The 22,383-nt window shown below is 39.6% G+C and overlaps 1 protein-coding gene across 1 annotated transcript in view; it reads right to left on the bottom strand.

Moving 5' to 3' along the window:
• Positions 1-22,383, bottom strand: part of UBE3D (ubiquitin protein ligase E3D) — an 81,266-nt gene that overhangs the window by 34,294 nt on the left and 24,589 nt on the right. The gene's annotated exons all lie outside the window — the stretch shown is intronic.

Below are 22,383 nucleotides of genomic sequence, written 5' to 3'. Positions count from 1 at the left end.
TTCAGGCTTATTTCTTCCATAACACACAAACTGACAGACTGATCAGTGATCCAGTTACTTTAATAACTTTGTCTGGGTAGGTTATATCAGATACTCGAGAGCAAGATGAATGCCATTTATTCTCAGCAGACCTAAGGGCATCACTTTGTAAGACAATGCTTGATACCCTTCTCAGTCCAAGGCTTCAAAATTTCAATAAATAATCTTAGCATTGACTTTCACTTTTAAATTTTTCCAGCTCTTCTGATTGAATCACTGTCTGTGAACATATCAGCTTATTTTAATGTACTTTCTGGAAATAGTTGCATTTTTTTTAGATACTTTGGACCTCAGCATTAAGCATGGTGAAAACTGAGCAAATAAGTATCTGTGTCATCCTGGATGGTTCTCAATCTCTCAAGTCTCCCAAATCCAATGATTCTCTATAAAGTTGTACTTCTTACATATAGGCTTGCATATACACTTTTTATACACAGCAGTTTCTCAGTTCTTCTAGAAGATGTCCTTCTTAGCATAATTTACATATCTTTCTTCAAAGAGTACATGTACTTTCTTACCTTCTTTTGTCTGAAATCAGCCACTCAAATTCCAAATCTTTGCTTTTGTCTTTTCTAATATACAGTAGTTTCACGAATACAAGCCGCACGGATTATAAGCCGCACCCCCGGTGCCTCGACAATGTTGCTGTCTTTGTCAATAGATAAGCCGCACCCCGAATATTAGCCGCACTTTCGTTCGTCGCGAGAATCCGTGCGCAGCTTTCACAAATTGGCCAATTAGTAACAGGATCGCGGCATAGCGGGCTTTACTGGCTCGGGGCGGGGCCAGGCAGGCTCGGCCCGCTCATGGTTGCCGACGGGGCCGGGTGGCCCAGCTCAGCACCACGGCTCGGCGGGGCTGGCCGGGTGGTGCTGCCGCCGCCGCCGGGCTCGCTGGCCCCCCTCTCCCGTCAGCACCGCCCCGCTGCCGCGTTCGCTCGCCCGGCTGGCAGGGCTGCCGCCGCCGGGCTCGCCGCTCGCCCCGCGCTGCGCCCGCCCCGCGCCCGCCCCGCGCCGCTTTTGCTCGCGCCGTTTTCGCTCGCGCCGCTTTCGCTCGCCCCGCGCCGCGCTCGCCCTGCGCCGCGTTCGCTCGCCCCGCCGGCAGGGCTGCTGCCGCCGCCGCCAGGCTCGCCGGCCGCCCCCTCCCGTCTGCACCGCCGCCGCGTTTCCTCGCCCTGACCGGCACTGCAGGCCCCCGCACCGCCGGGCTCCCCCACGCTGCTGGCCCCGATTCTGCTGGGCTTCCCCCGCTGCCAGGCAGCCCCACCCGCCGGCCTTCCTGCTTCTGCCATGCTCCCCTGCACTGCTAGCCCCAGTTCTCCCGGGCTCCCCCGCCCTGCTGGCCCGGGCTCTGCCGCCCTCCCTGCCCCGCCCTGCTGGCTCAGGCTCAGCCGCCCGCCCCCCACACTGCAGGCCCCGCCTCTGCCAGGCTTTCCCACCTGTGCCGGGGCCGGCCGGGCTCCAGCTTGGCTTGGGGCTGCCGCGGGCTCTCACTTCCGTATTGGCAGCTTTTAGAATTTTGTTAATAGATTAGCCGCCCCGGAATATTAGCCGCGCTTCCGGGTTTCCACCAAAATTTTGGTCAAATTGGTGCGGCTTGTATTCGTGAAATTACTGTATACATTTTTTTCTCCTTCCTAATTTATCTATGCACATATAAGACTCCAACTCTGCTTTGATAAATAGAAGCAAGACCTATAATGCACAGAATGTCAGAGGAGCTTTCACTTTCCTAAAAAAAAAGTGTTTTCTCTCTTTTTTCTTTTTGTCCCCACAATAAAACACAAGAGAATAATTTCACATCTACATTACCAATACATCATTTCTTTTCTCAAACCTCACCAGAATGAATCATTTTGACAAAAGGTTTAAGCTTTACGTGGTAAGAAGGAGAAGGAGGAAGACGGTCCCTGGTTCTTCTAATGACAGTGCATCATTTAACATTTCCAACATGTCTGAGATCATACCAAAGGGCAGATGCCAAAACCTCCCACACATTATCAGCCTTTAAAATATGCAGTATCTCACTGGACACTTATACTGTGTCACATGGATCTGGAAAAGTTGTAAAAGCTACTACAAAAAACCCCCAACTGCCCACTAGGACAGGAAGGTGAGATGTTCAGAAGGGGCTCTGGAGTATTTTCATTATTGGAAGGTACAAGCCTCCAGTTAAGTCACAAATACTGTCTGCGTTGAATGGAAACAGGATTCTTTTATAAGACTACAGACTACACAAGTGGCCAAGCCCAGAAAAGGCAGCCCTGACTGGTTCAGAGTTCCAGATTGGATGGGGCTCTGAGCAACCTGGTCTAGTGGAAGGTGTCCCCTCCCCACAGCAGGGGGATTGGAACTAGCTCATCCTTCCAACCCAAACCATTCTGTGATTCTATAAAAAGGAACACAGGAGGAACACTTAAAGCTAGATGATGAGCACCAAGTAATCAATAACCAAGGAGTCCTGTTAACTGCAATCTAGAATGGAGTTTTACATTGCCTTACCACTTGGTAACTTCATTTCCTCACATAATTAGAAACTTTCCTTTATATATGTTCCTTACTCGTTCTTTTCTCTACATTTCCTACAATCTGGTGATGCAGGAAAATTTAGGTGAAGTTAGAAAAATAGGAGCTCTCTTTTTCAGAAATCAGCAAGTCTAAACAAAGCACTGTGCAGGCACCAGCAAACAGCTAGAGAGTCTGGAGAATGAAGGTGGTATGCTAAGGTTGGAAGGTGTTTTCACAGATCAACATCCTTTTTTCAAAGAAACTTTTCAGATCTCCAAGCAATATTCAAAACATCACAACTTACATCAGTATCCTGATTCTACTCTTGTGTTTTGATATAAGGATTTTTTGGAGATACTTCCTAATTTTAAAGTCCAACTACTACAGCCCTGACACTGAACTAGGGATTTTTCTTTTGTGGCTGTTAATTTATCTGAGGGAAAGAAGGTTTGCATAAAGACATTTAGCCTAATTATATTGCAATTCTTGTTCATCAATTGCTCAGTTATTAGTATTTCCTGAAATTATTCCCATGTATCCCCTTATTACAAACAAAACATATATATCCCAGCATTTGCTGCTCCAGGAACACACATGTTAGGAATTAGTCATTGTGACTTGCCCTTTCACAGCATTTAATACAAATGGTTGTAGGAAATCGCTGCTTTATTAGATTATTTCTCTTTGTTCTTCTTTATCCCTGTTGCTTTTAGAAGCATTTTTCCTTAATCTTTATTGTGGAGGAAAGAGAAAAGCATCTATGCATAAAACAAAAGCAAAACAAACCACAAAGAATCCATTGTTTTTCACCTTAGTTTCATAGTCTTTCTATATAAGGGGAGTTATCTCACTTCCAGTACAGGAGAGGAGACTGCTTTCTGTTTATTGGAAGAGGTAGACTGGCTGATAATGCTCCTCGGGAGAGTGAGCAGCCACAGAGCACAACTCAGCTGATCAGCTCCCAGCACAGCTTGCTAAGCTAGTTGAAAGGAATAAGGGGGAGATAAGACATAAGCTTGAGGAAAATGAGATTGACAACAGAAATAATGCTGTTTTTTCTTCAGCAAATATTCAACTTCTCTATACCATAAAGAAGTCTTCAGATTCTGGACTTCACAGTCTGACACACACACAAAAAAAAGATCCTCAGCATCAAACAAAATTAATAAATTCTAAACAAACTCCCTAAGTCATTGAGGGGTGCAAGATTGCATCTACGTTGAACCAATTTTCCAGTATTTGAGGGAAGTGTGAGTCAGCTTTAGAAACCAGGATTTAAAAGAGTAAGACGTAGTAAGACATACTCAGGAAAACGGTCCAAACTCAGACCACGCTCTGAGGCAAGAAAAGGACATGCCAAAGTGATTTCTTTCACAGGCTGTAAAATCCACCTCTATAAATCACCATCATCATCCAGTTTTGTCTGTCAGTGATCCCACCAACAGGAAAACACAACTAATTCTAAGCATTTTGTCTGTCAGTCCATTCTTTCCACTTTCTTTTCTTTATCCCACTCTTCCCCAGAACTTGTATCCATCCTTTTAGCTTATTTCAACCAAATTTTCTCAAGAAAGATCTCAAATAAATTAGGTTTGGGCAAGTCTCATCTTTTCCTGATTTTCAGAAGAGTACTGAGAAGAAACAGCCAAAGGTTTCCCCAGTGTTAATCAAACTTGAGATGCAGCCTCTGCAGATCAGAGTAAAACCTCAAACTCAGAACTCCTTCTGTTCAATCTAAGAGATAATCTATTAGTCTCATCCATGAAAACACAATGAACAGACACAAGATTGAAAGATATAATTGCAACCTTCACATAACTTTCATTCTGAGAAGGTCAGAATCACATACAATGAATGCTAATACAAATTTAATATATTTCTGACATACAATTCAGAATTGAAGTACAGAAAGTGAAGAAGTAAAACTCTACTCAAGGGAGGTGATACTTGGCTAGATGCTGATGTGAAACAACTATGTGCTAAACTGCCAGAACAGAGCATTCCAAACAAGTAAGAAATAAAGATGACAAGCTGAGACTATCTTCCCCCTTGTCCTTTTCAATGCTTTCTCAAGGAACTGGTAATTCGAAGGAGAAATTTAGTACATGATAGGATTGTCACGTTCCCATAACCAGTCAAAGAAATATAGCTAGGAAAGTTCCCACTGTCTTATGTATAAAATGTTTTAAAAAATGAAGTGGTATTTTCAAATTTGTTTAATTTATAATAATGTGAAATCTGGGAAATTTTTGATTTCTTTCAAAAATAAAAAGAAATCAGCAAATGCTCTCTGAAATTCAAGCAATTAATTCTGAAAGCAGAGAGGAGCAAAACTTGAAAACAACTACTCAGATAGGATTAAAGATAAGACAGTCACTTCTCTAGCAGAAATAATTGGTCACAATGTTTTTAGATAATGCTTTACATTTGAATCACCATGCATCAGAGAATGGTATTTGTCCACTGTTCACTATGGAATTGATCCCAATGAATTGTCTATATAAGTTAGAATAACACTTCAAAACTGTGCTCTCAAAAGAAAGCTTTAAGACACCTAAATAATGAAGTACATTTATTTCATAATTTCTTGATATAAGAACTAGTAAACTAACACAGTCATCTGTCAGGTCATGGAACCCATCCACAACATCATACCTCTTCAGCGAAAAATGCAATATACATGGCCCATCAGTGAAGCAAAAGAAAAGTTTGTATTTCAAATCCCAGAAAAACTGACAAAGATTCTCACAAGATCTAGAAAAAACTGGACCAGACTTCCAATTAGATTGCATTTATTTCAAAGAAGCCTCTTTCATCAGTGCTAAAGACATTTATCAGCAATCACCCTTCACCGTGCCTGAGATTCACTTTTAAATGTAACTGAGCTGTCTCAGCAACAGACAAAGTCTGCTTTTGAAGAGGAACAGATAAGCCCTTTTTTCCTTTCCAGCACATCCCCATCATCACCTCTGATTTAGCAGGCTACTTCTATAAATACACTAACTGAGGGTAGTCTACACAGGTGAAAGCTGGAAAATGAAAAAGACCTTACTCAGTGCTCTGCCCAGTGTCGCTGAGGGAATGTACTAACTAGATTTGATTAGTTATGATCTAGGTAAATGTGCTCTGCATTTAGGGCTCCAAATGCTTTGAAACTCTTGAAGGAGATGTTAGTTGAAGCTTCAGTGCTTTGATGAATCAAGACTGTGCTGAAGAATCCAATATAAAAGCTGACAGAAGCTCAGCCCTGAATCTCAGAGTTCACTGAACGTTGTTAAAGCTGCCCTTTCCACAAGCTACAGCTCTGAGAGAAACGACAGATGACTTTACTGAACCAAAGGACAAACCTGCTAAATTAAATAACTATTTGTAAAAATTATTTCATCTAAAAACAATTCTTAATTATGGTTGATGATGTGTCTATATACTTAATGTACCAGGAGGCTAAGTTATTTATACTTTAAATTATCATTTCAGTGATCTAAAAATGACATAAATATCAATGCCTGCTCATTAGCTACTAAACTGTTACCAAAATTTAAGTAATATGGATGACTAAGAAGTGTGGTACTTTCACAGACTACAGCACAAACTTGCTTGTAGAATCACTGCTTCCATCCTGAAACAAACATCTGTGGTCATGTTCTACCATTCATTATTCATCCTGAGTAGCTGGCAGTGTCAAGTGTGGGTTTTGAGCAGATTTTCCCTGGGATCTTTACTAGTGGTATGGTATCCCAAACCATGAGGCATTAAATTTCTCATAAGAGACAAAAAATTGAAGAACACAAATTTATCACAGCAGTGTCCTTGCAAGGAAGTGAGCAAGAGAACAGAAAAATACTTAGGGAAGTAAGAAGGCCAAGAACATGCCTCTTTGTAATTTTTGCAATGGACTACAGTGGTCAACACAGAAGCTCCATCTTGAAGTTTTAAACATTTTCTTTTTCAGTGTATCACTATAGAGACAAAATTAATTTAACTGAATTTATTTCCACGTGGCCTTAAATACTATCACTTGCAAAGCATTCTCTACAAAATTACTGATATATAATCCATACACTAAAGTGCATCATATATATAACATATAGCACATACACCTTAATGTAGTACATATAATTATATTACTTATATACACAACAATCATCAACATTACTTAATTACATAATTATAAATTACTATAGTCACTGCATATAGAAGGACATGCTCATTAACAGTCTTTGAGCTTTTTTTCTGAGTAATGAATACTTTGATTGGAAAAAATATGCAATGTTAGCTAGAAATCTACTGCAAAAACAATTCACCAGGTTTAAAATACCCTATCCTGCAAAATGTAAGTCCTTCTTGAACTTTCAATGTGTCACCATTTGAAAAGGGCAAGTTATTTAATACTAATAAGAAAGCCTTATAATGAAAATTCAGATTTAACCTCACCAGAATACCAGTGTCATAATATTTTTCAGACAGGTTGACATAAGAGGTATCAACTGGTCTTGTAATTTCAAAGTGCCTTTTAATTAAAATTATGCTATTTGCTCTGATGAATGCTTTTATGATTTAAAATCCATACTCCACATGCAGTTTTCTCATTTCTAACTCCAATACATAGCATAGATTAACTAATTCATGCTAAAAGGTACATTAAAAGACAGTGGATTAAATAATTTTGTTTGCATTAAACAACTACATAGGAATCTCAATTAGATTAATTTTATCAATGCATTTGAAATTATTTTATAATTCCTTGACATGCTTTGATCATTGTAAGTTATTTAAGGGAAGTCAGAAAGAGAACTAAAGCTGCCTATTTCAAACTGTAAAGCAAAGCCCAAATTATTTTTCTTTTGCTTCACACCAACCAATATTTTTAGTAGACTCAACTGCCTTATATTAACTTAAATGTAACTACACTGGTTTTGGGATATTTATTAAGAAATGCTATTTGCAGAACAAAGCTTCTGAATAGTCCATAGAATTATATTATTTTTTTTTCAAAGGGTAAAGGGCAAAAGTAGAAAACCAAACAACTCTGTTAGTATATTATTCCAAGACAGACAAGGTTGTTTACAAGTAGATTATTCCTCTGAAGCACAGAAAGCTATCTCAACATACTGCAGCTTTTCGCATGGCAAAAAATCTTGACATTTTAATCCTGTCCAGCAGTAACTTTGCCTTGGAGTATGTAATTTCAAAGCAATGCCCACCATACTTCTCCAGACTAAAGTGATTTGGGTGTTCACCAACTGCTTTTCTACATTGCCTTCCCTCCTCCATCTGGCTGCTATGCAATTTCAAAAGCATTAATTTTAAGCTGCAAACTCTTATCACCCATAAAATATTTTCATTCCATTGCAAAACAGCACCAACTGTACAGTCTCTGTTGAAGACAAAACAGAATTTCAGCTACAAGAATCACTGAAATACAGTTTAAACATCACAGAAGGATTAGCAGGTGTTCATCTATTCTGAAACCTGTAAGTTGAAGATTCATAGGATCTAAAATGAATGCATGAAAACCTAAATCAAGTAACAATGTCTACAGTAGACTTATGTTCAATGGGACACCCAGATACGTGGGACCACAAACACTTGCAAATGTACTAAATTTAAAATTCTTGACAGTACTCAAACTATGTACAGATGGTCTGTGAGTACAACTAAGACATTATCATCTTTATTTAGTTTCAGCACCAGGTAAGCAGAAAAAGGCTCATCAAAGAATGAAGAGAAAAAGTGATTTTAATTTTGTGGGAACTGGCCTTGGATATAAAATCCCAAACCTGCCAGGTAAGTCCCAGTATATGCTCTACCAGCAAACCCACAGTCCATAAAGGTACAGCAGCAGCAGATCTATCCACAGAGCCTACCCATAAAAATTGTCTCTAAAGAGACATCCTTTCTTCATTCATCTACAAGACCAGCAGCTTACTATAAAAACTAAGCCTGTAAAAGCAGAAAATTGCTGCAAATTTTCATGAGTTACAGTGAAGTTCTTTTTAGAGCATCTGACTGATGGATACAAGACCATGGAGAAAAAGCTCCTGCTGGGCTTGTGATATCAAATATATCTAGACATAATAGGAAGAAAACATGTGAATTCTGTCACAAATAATATATTTTAAACTACTTTTAAAAAATTACTACATAATTTTTGCCTATCTGGGTGAAGAGTAGAATCCACATTAATTTAGTTTTCCTACAAAACCAAGAAAAACAGGAGTTTAGCTCTTGGTGAGCACTGCCTACAGTCTGCTGTGACTGCTCCTCAACATTCAACACTATGGAGAATGGCTGGTGCAGCTCCAAAGTACAATGCAATTGCTGACTTCTCAGTAGCACAGCAATGTAGTCCCAGTAAAAGGAGAGGCAAATTACTCTCATAAAAACTGCATGGCCAATGCTTTAGAATAAGCTTCTTCACCTTCACGGTTGTGTTAAGGCTTTAAGCTGCTTTTTTTTTTCATGTCTTACTGCATCCCAGGTGGAAAGAATTAAAGTAACATTTCTGGAAACAATAAAGATCAGATTCCTGCAGCCAGATCACTGCTGATAATTCACCATAGTGGAGGATGGCAATAGCAACAGTAGCACTATGACTCTACAGTGCAGTTTCCTTGAATATGCCTATACAACTCAGAATGAAGGGATAGTTTTGAATGCTTCTTAAAATACTTTTCTTCATCTTAAGCATCTCTTGATTCCTTCCTGGATACATCTTGCTCTAAATTAGAACAGATGACTGATAACTTCCCTAATGTATGACAATGTAGACTACTGTGCTTGGGATGGATGCAGAGGACACAGCAGTGTGCTACTGACCTATGCTAGCAGATCTATAACTGGTGCCATCTTACTTGCAAGGAATATCAAACATGAGCAGCAACACCCCCAAACTAAAAAGCCTCTCTTCCTGGTATGTATGAAACACGTACTTGAATTCTCAGGTTACATCTCTTTTTTTCTTTTTTTTTAAAACCGTTCAACACTTTAGATATGTATATATGGGTATATAAAAGCCACTTGCAATGCGTGTATGCCTCTTCTAAGAGCACTCATTTCCTGAAGGGCACAAGTGTGTAGTAGGGCTGTAGAAAAACAAAGGATTGTGTAAAAGCTCCTTCAGGGCACCTGCTGACATCAATACACTTACTCTGGTAAATGCAAAGTAATTCCAGCCAGCTTACCCTCAAAAGCTTCATTCAATATTAGGGAAGCCTGCTCATGGGACTAGTGATGTCTGCTGGACTGGCTGCCTTCCTCAGCAGACTCTTCCTGCAGCTGTCACTGTCAAGCCATAGTTTTTCTCATCAAGGGCATTAACAATGCATTCCTCTATATGAACACTTGCTTTTCAGATATTGTGGGAAAAGTATAATCCAGAAGGCTTATCTCCAAAATTGTCCAAATAAAGCAAATGTGCTTAAAAGTCAGGGCAGGAGAAGAAGGGTGGAGATAACTGGCAAGACAGACAGAAAATAAAGAATCACAGAATAATTTAGATTGGGAAAGACCTCTAAGATCATACAGTACAGCTGTTAACCTAACACTACCAAGTCCAAGTACTGTCACAAACACTTCATTTGCCTCTTTTCATTTGCCCAGAGGAAAAAAAGTATTTACCTCGGTGTATTTTTTCCATAAACCAACTTCAAGAACTTAGAGGATGTTATCAAGGGACTCTAGTGATGGGTCATAAAAGTAGAGTACCTTCTCCTCACTGTCTGCACACTAGCCAGCATCTCCTGCATGCAGCTGAGCTTCCCACCTGAAAGCTGAGACAATAGGCTGTCTCTCACCACCTCCAGGCATCATGAAACTAGGAAGAAGGACCAGAGACAACTTAAAATATCTCTGCAGTCTCCTAGGCTACACTTCCACCAAACTCTCACACAGGAATGACTTTACAGACTCTTTACTCTCTCCTTCCCCTCTGAAGGTTGGAAATTTCAATCACAAAAGAGGAGATTCAGGAGTAAGACATAAACGTCTTTTCCAAAAATATTGGCATGTCTAAACTTTTAAATGCCAAGATGTTATCAATAACACCTGACCCTCCTGAAAGTGCTTTTATATCTCTCCATGGAACTATAATCCTTATTTTAAAATAATCAAAATGAGGTGTTATATTAGTGAACATAAAAACGTGGTGTCAGGTATCCTATCACAAATACAAGGGCCCTTCACTTCACAGAAAGTTTCCCTGTGCACAAATGCTATGTCCAGTATCCGAGAATTACTTTTCACCATATAAAATGTGAAAGGTTAATAAAGAGGCAATAAAAAATCCAAAACCATCATTCTAAACAGTGGCAAGGCAGATCAAATACAAGAATTACATTTTTGAACTAGTTCAGTACAAAAGGTTCCAAAAATCTCATGAGCAGTATGCCTAGACCCACCGAGGGTCAAATGCTTAAGAAAAAGAAGACCTATGTAATTTGAAATGGCATTTAATTCACTTCAGTTCATCCCACCACTTCTCAGGTGAGCAAATTATTCTAAGAGCAAGGAGATAAAAAAAATAAAGCTGGAGACCGTAAAGATAATTTAGCTTTCAAAGAGAAGTAGAATTCTCATAATGAAAACAAGGGCAGTGAACCAAGCTCCAGTGATTCCTTAGCAAGGAATTTTATTAGTATATCTATTTCAAAATAAATTAGCATACAATGTCCAACATTAAAAAAATGTACTTACTATTCTTGATCTCTTTTAATAATTCTATGCATCACAAATGCAATGTCAAGAATTATTTTGAGTTATTTAAGCTCCTAGTTTAATCTGTGATTGACTTGTTTTCCAGTTTCATTTGCTTTAAGTCCTCCTTCATTCACTGAGACATTACAGAAGTCAGTCCAAAAAGTACCTGGTTTGCTTGCCCAAAACAGCTATCAGATGATTTCCAGATGGGTAACTCTGATTGACATACCTACAGAGCAGCAACAACTATGTCTTGTGTGCCCAACTGCAATACTCATTATTAACAAAACCTCAAATCCAACAGATGCTGCAGAAAAAGCAAAAGAAGACCTCCACAACAGCAAGATAATTCAAGAGATGGACAATAATGGTTTGGTGTTTCACCAGATTTAAAAACTTACTAGCTATGCATCCTTAAAAGCAGAACTCTGTATCCCAACTAAATCATTCTAATTGAGCAAGGTGAATACAAGGACATTTCAAGACAATGTTCCTATCATTGTCATTATCTGGGGCATAGGAGAGACTACATATTCCTCTTGGATCTACACAGTGTAAAAATACTTGCAGATACTGCTTAAAGACCAGTACCTGTAGCTTAATCATTAATCTAGAACACCTGTGTGTCTGCATTCTGTCATACAATGCTCAGTGTCACAGCTTGTAAAAACAGCAATACCATCACCAGCCACAATCAGGCTTTCATTTTTTCTTCAAGGTTTGCTGGGACTGTGCAGCTCAGTTACCTGTAGACTGCCCTGTACGGACTGTCAGTGAATCTAAATACTTTCACAGCAAACACTGAAAACTGAAATAGCAGAAATTTCCCCAAAGGAAGGCCAAATGGAATACTGTACATATTTATCAATCTATGACCCTTACAAAAGGAGAATGTCTAGTTTCTTGAGAGAGACAAAGAATGTACTTAAGTTTCTGGAAGACATGTTGCTCAGGTTTACAAAAGGAGTGAAAATGTCTAAAGCAACTCTGTTGCTTTGAAAACGTGGAACTTCAAACTTTCTGCCAACTGCACAGTGGCCTCATGCAAAATATCCTTCCTAAAAATATTAGGTCAAATTTTTATAGTTTAATTAAATGGTCTAATGTTACATCAGACTTTTAATTTCTAAGCCTGTTGAAACAGCTTCATTTCCCAATTACTCAACAAAAACAAGAGGGAGTTGAACATAAAATATCTCATGAAATATATTCCACTTAATTTTCCTTCTAGAGTTTCTCAGGAGAAGGAAGTAGAGGGATGCTAAACTGAGGCCCCAACAGTGGCACACCTGAGTAAAAATTACCTCTTAGAGAAAGAACAGAGATTTAGGTGCTGAAGAGTAAGACTAAGAAATCAGATTAATTGTACAGGAGAATTAATCCTCCTGTTAGGGAATGATGTCTATCTTCTGTCTTCTGCTTTTTCTTCAGTATTGCAAATAGTTTTCTTCTAGCAATGCTAAAGATTTCCACTGCTGGCCCCTAGTATAGTGAAATGGTCTTAAAATTCAAAAGCTGCTGTCACTCCAATTTACATTTTATATTTTTTAATAGTAATCATGGCTTTGCAGTAAAGAAATTCAGAGGGAAGATTCCTCATACTTTTCTCTATGATTTCAATTCCATGTTTATCAAATTCTTTTCATTTTTAAAGTGCTGTCTGAAGAGCAGCTTTGCTCTGCATGGCTAAACATAGGAAAGTTTTTGTCTTCAATAAGGGCTTAGATATATAATCCCAAATCTCAGTGGGCCTTGTTAAAGCAACATCATAAATTTTTTACACTTCCTTATGAGTTGTGAAAAAAATTCTTCATATCAGTCTGAACTTATACTGACTAATGTGGCCTTAGGGACTGTTGAAACTCATGCATCTAGTCATTAGAAATGGATTGATAAACACAATTACGATAAATCAGCATAGGTTTATTAAGTAAGATTTAAAAAAATAAATTGTAGTTACAGGTGAAAAAAAGAAGACATTCAGAGCCAATGCTTAAATGCTGTAAAGCTGGTGTAACCTGCTATTTCTGTGCACTGTGAGCACACAGGAAGGTATTTACATTACTCAGTTTTTGTACTCAGTGACCTGATGGATGAGCAGGGGTGAGATAGCTGATGAAGCTACTGGTCTCAGCAGTACCCTTGACCCTGCCTGGACACCTGAACTGCTCATCACTCATTTCCTAAACTGCCATGGTTCAATGGGCAGTGTCTTTAAGCAATCCAAAATTGGCAACAATTTACTTTCAACCATATGCTCTAAACTGCAGCAGCTGAGGACTTGACTGTCAATTGGCTCAGCTGTCTGTGCTGCAAAAGCAAGGCAAGTAGTTGGTGCAGTAACCTTACCTAAGAGCATGACTGAAAAGCAGGGTTGGCTTCTGCAAGACAACCTGAGTTTCCCACCCAGGCCTTGCAGGGAGAGTGGCAGAGAGGCAGCAGCAAACCCACCTAGCCACGTGGTATCCCCTTGCCTTCTTACTTATGGTCACACCACAGTCCCCAGGAAAGGCTCTAACCACAAACTGGGAATTAAACACTTTGTAGAAAATATAGCCCTAATATGAGCTCACTGCCACTGTCACACCAGCCAGCAGCCTCAACACTGGTCACTGGTACCAGAGGGATGGTGTCTTTGATACCCTGTCCTAGAAGTATTGAAACAGGTGTGCATTCAGGGCTGTGGAATAGCCACAAACAGTAACACTGGTTTTGTCAGCACAACAAACCCAGGCAAGCAGCAGAGAAAAATTATTTAAGAAAAAAAATTCAAATTAAATCAAAGTTGAATGAACCAATGGTCTGCATGATGAGATGGCACTGCTGTTACCCTGTACATAAAGCTCTAAGTTCCCTAGCCACAGTATAAAGCACTTGCCTGGGTGTTCTCATGCAGGTTATTTCTACCAGCTGTGCCACATGAAGATTTATACACGCTCCATAAACTTTAATTCCCTTTTTAAGTCCTATTATACCAAGCAGGGGGGCATTTCTGAAGTTGCAATGGATTTTCAGGACAATATAAAGATGTAAATGTTTTCTGGCCTCTGATGTTTAAACCTTTGGGTAAAATTAAATCTCTTCCACAGCACTGTTGATATTCCATATAGAAATATTCACAAATACCAGGCACTCCAGAACATTATGTCTGAATCCAAAGGGAGAAGTTATTCTGCTGTACAAAAAAAATGCTGTACTCACTCTTCACAAAAATCTCTCAGCCTGATGCTTTGAAGTTGTTTCTTTCCTGATGTACTGACTTCAGAAGAGAAGGAAATTCAGTATTTCAAGATGCAATTACCAGCAGCAAAGCAAGGAACATCACAAATAATAGAAGTGGTTGATCCTGCATTTGCTGACAGCAAAATTTATTCTTTCTATTCATTCAATCTAAACCATTGCCAAACAAAAGCCTAATTCTAAAGTTAGAATTTCATACATGTCGTATTTTTCCTTTCACACCGAAAGCACAATTTTAATAGAAGAGTTTATTTTTATCATCATTTTCCCTCTCCACAAAAAACTATATCTCTTGCAAAAATTGTACAGAAGCTCCCTCTATGCAGGTAGCACAAAATGGAAGCATCAGATGTGGCTAGAAGTCAAATTTAACAAGCAATTAAATCCTAAATAAATAAAACCAGCAGTCAGGAGCACAGCTTCCTCTCCTAAAAATAAAATTTGAGTTAAGTCCAAATCCTAAACCAGTACAGATTTTTTTACATATTTTACTACATCCCACAGCTCATTTTGGAAACTCACAGTAGACCAACTGCATATCTGGAAAGTCTCAACTTTCCACTTGCCCCTTTTCCATGTCCTCTGCCAGTATGTGTCCTCACGTCTGTCAGTGTTCCTCGGCATGGGGAAATACTCTTCCATAAATAACCCCTCCACCCTTCCCAAAACTCTTCGTAGTTTTAACACCTCCTCTCCTCAGAGCAATTTCCCAAGTTTTCCCTTGCAACTACTCTGAAGCTTTCCCCTTTCTGCTACAGCAGAGATTTAACAGTGTCTGTTTAATCCTGGCTGACGCTGATGGAGCCTTTGGCAGCTCTTAGGCAGAGCTGTCCAGAGTCCTGCTGTCCGGTTGCAGACAGGAGACACAGCAGGAGGAATCACACAAGGCCACACAACAACCTTGTGAGAGCACTGTGGGGGCTGCACCATACACATGTACCTTGACATGGTCAGATTAGTGAATGCAGATTGTTTTGGCTTCTCAGTTCTATGAGCTTTCTTAAAATTTTATGGGTCAAGGAAAAGGGAAAGCTAGTCTCAGCTCAGAAGTACAAGTTACAGGATAAGGGAGGCACGCAGCCTGGCAGCCCAGTACTGGACATGAGGAAGAGAAGAAAAAAAAATAAAAAGGGAATTTAGTTTGAAGACTTAAATCTACATTCAAACCAAGTCAATGCTGACGCAGGAATGATGTCACAGACTAAAACAGATTTTTGATAGAAGGAAGTGAAGTAGGCACAGAAAAACTCTGTGACAAACACCAGCTCAATGAGAAGCCTTTGAGTAGGTGACCTTGTTCAAACAGGAGATACAACAGCTGAAAACAAGACAGCTATAAACTTTTTGCACAGAAAGTTAATTAGACTGGACTTCAGATGGAGGAGAACACACCATAAGTAAAGAAATAAAACCACACTTGATAACTCACAAATGGCTGAAAAACAGTCCAATCAAGACTGTAGTACCAGTGTGGCTCTCTATGCTAATATGTTCTGAGACTGAAAGGATTACTGGCTCCATACATTTCAGGGGCACCTATGTGTGGGAAGGGGCAGGTCCTTGCTTTTCATGAGGCAATGCCCCACACACTTCACACACCTCCAGGCCTGTATCCCAGCCCTGCAGAGGCTGCCAGCCCCTGGCACACTAGAGGCAATGCTCCACACTCATCTCTGGAGCCCCATTCTAGCCCACAGTGGCCAGATGACCAGAAGTCCCACCTGGAGGAGGAGCCCAGGAAAGTCAAAGGGTATCTAAGCCAGGACATACAGTGAGCACATCTTGACCCCACCTCTTCCTGGAATTACTATCAGCTGAACACCGCTGGAACCAGGAGTGGTAGCTATACTTGTTCTTTTCTGGACCTTTCCATCTTTCTTCTACTAATTCCTTTTTCTCATAGTTTAGAGTAACTTAAAATTGGATGGGATTGGAGTTTGCTAAGTTAATGTTTTGAGAAGTTGTTTTTATGTTGATTGAATGCTGCTCTAAACTTTTGTTGAAGTCCTCTGATTTTCCAAAGTTCCACTAAAAATTTTTTTGCAATAAAAAAAAATTTTATTGTCTTGACCTCTTCAGAATATCTTTGCAGTATTCTTCCCATGCATCTAAAATACCATAAGACCTTTTAAGAGTCTTGTCAAGCAAGTTTTTGGGGCCATACAGATGTCACTCCAAACTGCTTACAGAGAGTAAAAGAGAAGAAGGTGAATTTTAAAGTCTTTGGCAGGTGAGTGACAGAGGTGGAAAACTAAATTAAGACATTTAAAGCTAAAATATTCACCTCCCTGCAAGAACAGCTATTGGGCTATTACTCTCATGGCCATACACAGTGGGAAAATTGGCATGATCAATCCAACATCTCACTTCTGAGCAGATCTAATAGTCCAGTCTTGGAAATTACTTGGCTGAAGCTCTAAAATTCTGCAGAATTTTACTCCCTGGTACAACCGTTCCCAGCTTTCCAGTCAGATCTCCTCTATGTCTTCCTCAAGCATTCATGCCCACATGGACTGAGAACTGAAAGAAGGACAGATCCCAGAAGGTCCTGACCAGTGGCACAGGGTCTAGTTGGAGGCCTGTCACTAGTGATGTCCCCCAACGTTCAGTAGTGGGCCCAGTATTGTTTAACTTATTCCTCCATGACTTGGATGGAGGAGCAGAGGTCTCCTCAGCAAGTTTGCTGATGACGCAAAGCTGGAGGAGTGGCTGATACCGCAGAGGACTCTGCAGCCCTTCAGAATGACCTTGACAGGGTGGAGAGAGGGGCAGAGAGGAACCTTCTGAAATTCAACAAAGGCAAGTGCAGGGTCCTGCACCTGGGGAAGAGTCCTAAGAGTCCTGCACCTGACTCTACTACAGGCTGGGCACCGACTTGCTGGGAGACAGACCTGGGGTTCCTAGTGGACAACAAGCTGTCCATGAGCCAGCATGTGGCCAGTGGTATCCTGGGGTGCATCAGGAAGAGCATTGCCCATAGGTCAAGGGAGGTGATCCTGCCCTTCCACTCAGCTTTGTTGAGGTCACATCTGGAGTCCAATTCTGAGCTTCTCAGTACAAGAAAGACATGGAGCTCGTGGAGCAGGTCCAGTGGAGGACAACAAAATTGATGAGGTGACTGCAGCATCTCTCTTACGAGGAAAGGCAGAGGGAGCTGGGCCTGGTCAGCCTGGAGAAGAGACAACTGAGAGGAGACCTCATCAGCTTCTAACAGTATCTAAAGAGAGGGTGTCAGAGGTTGGAGCCAGGCCCTTCTCAGTGGTGCTGAGCAATAGGGCAAGAAGCAAAGGGTAGAAACTGATGCACAGGAACTTTCGACTAAATATGAAGAAGAATTTTTTTATGGCACAGGTGACTGAGTATTGGAACACATTGCCCAGACAAGTTGTGGAGACTCCCTCACTGGAGATGAATTCAAGAACCATCTGGATTCAATTCTGTGCCATATGCTCTAGGATGACCCTGCTTGAGCAAGGAGGTTGGACCAGATGGTCCCACGGTGATGCCTTCCAAACTTACCCACTCTGTGAGTCTGTGATAGGTATCACTTATTATGCTTATTAATTACACAAATAATTTAATTTAATGCTTAAGGCCAGTACTCAGAGAAGCCAGTATAAGAATTGCTTGTTCTGTTTTGATGCTACAGCACTCAAAATAGGCAGCCAGCAGCAATATCCTATTGTTGCGGCACACACAACAATGGAAGTACCCTGACCAATTTCATAAAATAAGTCTTTATTCGTTGGTCTCAAGTCAGACACTCCCAATTTGCTTTAGCCTTACCAATTTAAAAATATTTCAAATAAAACTGGCAGGTTAAATCATTAAGTATTGTTAGTTTACATAGCTTGTCATGGACAAATACAATAAAACCAACAAATGCTAACTCATTTAAAAGAGGCCAAGATCCTAAAATCCAATAAATAAATCAAGTTTTGAGGTTTAAATAGTACATATCAGCCATCTGTCCAATAAGGTTTTATAAGATTTGCTTTTTCACTCTTGGCTCATTATTTGATTCCTGCCTGCTCAAATAGATCCCGTCATTTTAAAGGCATTACAGGAGTTGAGTACTTACAGTTCCCAAGCGAACCCAACAGTCTTTATAAGTCCATGAGAAACAAACTGCAAGCATCCAAGTGGAAATGTTTGATGTATGATTATAAAATTTCCCTCAGTGGATCAGCACCATCATATTTAGGCTACCTGGCTTTAAAAAAAGCAGTGTTACAAGGAAAGCAAAATGAGAGACATAGTAGGACTTGAGCAGATGTGGCATTGATTTCCTTCCAGCAAGTAAGTCTAGCCCCTAACTGTAATCAGCAAGGACACTGCAGGCTGTAGTTTAGGATCTCCATTCCCATTTAGCTGGTGGGAATTCTGAATTGTAGTTTGCTAATCCCCACCTGAAATCTAGCACAACATCATTTCATTGGAGGTCAAAAGAGTACTACACATCAGTAGTGAACTTCTCGAATTTGTCACTTGATTGTGGAGGCAGACAGCACCGAAGGCCAAAAAGGATTGATTCAAACAGATGATCAAAAGAAGAATGAACACACAGTAAAGGAAATAGGCAGGGCTGTATCCTCTGACACCCTTAATACAACTACAGAGCTGAGTACTACAAGAAAGTGCTCACATATTACTCTGAAGAACATTTCTGGATGTTGGAGGGATGATTCAGAACTATATGCTAAAGTACTCTGACCCAGCATGACATTTCTTACATTCCCATCATCCTATAAGTGTTATTAACTACCTGGCAATGCAGTTGCTTCTGACAACACATTTTAAATCAGTTTTAGATATCCATGCTCCTTTAAATTTACAATTTTTTGTCACCCAACTTGACATTTCTCTTATTATCAATCCTAAGATTCCTCAAAGGCCTGAACTACAGCAAGAAGAGCCAAAGACACATGAAAACTACCAAAATTATGTTTACCTGAATTGCAGTGTCTCACAAATAAATATGAAGAATATGGGGAAAAGTATAAGCTTGAAATTTATTTTTTGTTTTACCATATTATAGAATCACAAATCCTGATTCAAAAGCATATTTCTGATCAGAGATCTTAAAGGGATATTTATCTATTTTTATTTTAAAAAAATTAGACCATAAGAAGTAGTTAGGCATTAGCCCTTACAGTCCATTTCATATTTTTACATTCTGTAGATAGTATTTAACACTTTTAATGCAGAGAACAAAAGCAATACTCTGTAAGACAAGTAGTAATACAACATCATCTTGCACAACACACAAGAAAGGCAGGCTATCAGTCAGATTATCAACAAATGGATAAGTGATTTGGGATTGCAAATTCCATTTTAAAAACCAGTCAGAATTCTTCCTCCCCTGACTTCAATGCAAAATTTCAAAAGATGGACAAAAAAAATAATAAGCAAAAAAGCTCATCTGGAATGATAAAATGAGCAAAAATTTTTGAGCAAAAATATGAGCATTTATTCAGTAGACAAAAAGTTTGTTCCAACAGTTTACTTCAATTAGTACTTCTAAGATAATTTTAAATAGCAAAGACTACATACCAAAAATACAACAGCTCTGAAGAGCAGAAAGATAGATCTGTTTAGGAGCAAGAACTAAGTTCCTAAGTAACTACCATAAAAGGCTGCTGCACGTGGCAGGTACAGTTACAAGAAACAAGAAAGCCAGGATATTTCTCCTAAAAGTTATACTTAAAAGTTGCATACACTTTTTCCCAGAGGTGGAAAAAGGTGTTACCAGTACTGAAGAGCAGAATCCTGCCTAAGTATTCAAATTTCATGAGGCTTATAACTTCCACATGTCTATCAAACTCTGAGAAACATTCTTTTCCTTCCTGTCCCAAAACCCTGATTGGCATCAGAATGTATCTTTTAAAAACTTTTGCCTGACTGCTCAGTCATCTCTTCTAAGGCAACTCATCCCACCCATGGTGTCAATTTTCTTAACTCAATACCATGAAACAATTCAAGAAGAGAAAAAAAAATCTGAAACAAACCAAATCCTTCAAGTTCCATTTACAATCACATCCACTCTTTTAATCATTCCAGACAGAAAACAGTTTACAGAGAGCACAAATCAGAGAAACTGGTCACTCCTCAGTCAATCAATTATTGATCTGTGCAGTCCCATGTGTTTTCTACATGCAAGAGTCACTTAAAAACTACGAAAATCTCAGACATTAAAAAAATCAGTGAAATATGACACAGTTTCATGCTTCTATGAGAAGTGAATTGCTCTAGAGTTTATATACAGAATGAAAGCCATTCTTGGGAGAAATAAACAACATTCTGGAATACATCAATAACAGCTTCATAAACAGCTAACATACATGGACTGTAATAAAAGCACTAGCACCCAAACCTTCCAGGTTTTCAGCCACAAACTCAATTTCCAGTTTATTCTTGTCCCTCTAAAGCTAATAAAATGAACAATTTCTGGAAGTAATTTTTCATCTCCCAAATTACAAGCAGCAAATTTGTACATAGGGAAAGGTTTCTGCAAAAGCTGTAAACCGTTCTGAGAGACTCTAGATGCACATGAGATACAAAAAGCTATCAACGACCTTTTGACAAAGCTTTGCCTAGCACTCTAAAGGGAAAAGTGCAATTTTCCTCACACTGTACCTTCACATATATTTTCTGAGATCAAGTTATGGTCAAATTGCCATGTAACCACATTTTCAATTTTCTTCATACATTTTTACAACAATCTCACTTCAGCAGCATTTACTATTATCATTCCCAGCAGCTAAGGCTGTTTGCATAAGGTGTTATTTGCCAAGAACCTGCTACTTGAAAGGAAGCCCTCTTCCATCTGCACAGCAGATTTGTAGGTGGAGAAAAGTAGCCTTGCTGAGAGAAAAGTGGAGGGAACCAACATAATCACATGCACACGATCCATAAAGGACAAAGCAGAAAATGCATGAGGTATCCTTCACTAATGGAACTCAAACACATTTGTAAGATACTTTTTTCATCCAGTTTCAACTAATTCGCTGTAGAAGAATTGTCATAAAGCTCCACCAAGGGCTAAAAGCCTAACTGCACACAGACTTACCCAGAACTTGTATTATAACATGTAACACACACCTAAGTGTTTCTTGCCCTGTTTCACTGCTGAAGGAGTAAGATACAAATCACTACAACTCTTAAAGGCTACCCTCAGGAAGATCAGAGAAATATAAGGAGAAATGACAAGAACTACTACAAATAGCAAGTCTGGATATACCTAACCCTATTTTAACATCCCAGTGCCTCAAGAGTTACTGAATGTCCTCAAGCAAAGCAGCCTAATATACAGAGGACCCAGAGCACAACTGTTAAGAACTCCTTGCCAAAATAAAGGTATATGGAGAGAGGCTCCTCATGACATGTTCACAGTTTGTTCCTATCCCAAATGTCAGTCACTCTCCCAGAGACTGGAAGAAGAGACAGGCTTCTTCCTTCCACAGGCAACATGGAGCTGGGAAGGGCCATCAACAGTACCCATGTCAGGAACAAAAATGGCCATGACTAAGAAAGAAAAAAATTCTGAACAAAATTAGGATGTAATTTGATAAAGGACACCTGCACAAAAACAAAGAGGAAGGCTGCTAATTAGACTGCAATCTACCTGGAAGGGAGCTGATGGTCAACACAGATCAACAAATTTGACATGAAATCAGCATATTGCTGATGCCACACAATGGGTAATTACCTTCACAGCAACTCTCAGCCTAACTCAGACTGCAGTTTTGTTACAAAAGGCTTCAGGATCAGCCAACCCCTAAACAGCGATCACTCCAAATGGGTAATTACCACTCAGCAGCCAGTAATGAACCACGGCCATTTATCCTACTTGAATGTCTGTTTCCTTTGCATTGTTAACATTTAGAGCAATACTGAATGT

Source organism: Catharus ustulatus, chromosome 3 (genome assembly GCF_009819885.2).
Source record: "Catharus ustulatus isolate bCatUst1 chromosome 3, bCatUst1.pri.v2, whole genome shotgun sequence".
NCBI lineage: Eukaryota > Metazoa > Chordata > Aves > Passeriformes > Turdidae > Catharus > Catharus ustulatus.
This window is presented reverse-complemented; position numbering and strand designations above follow the sequence as displayed.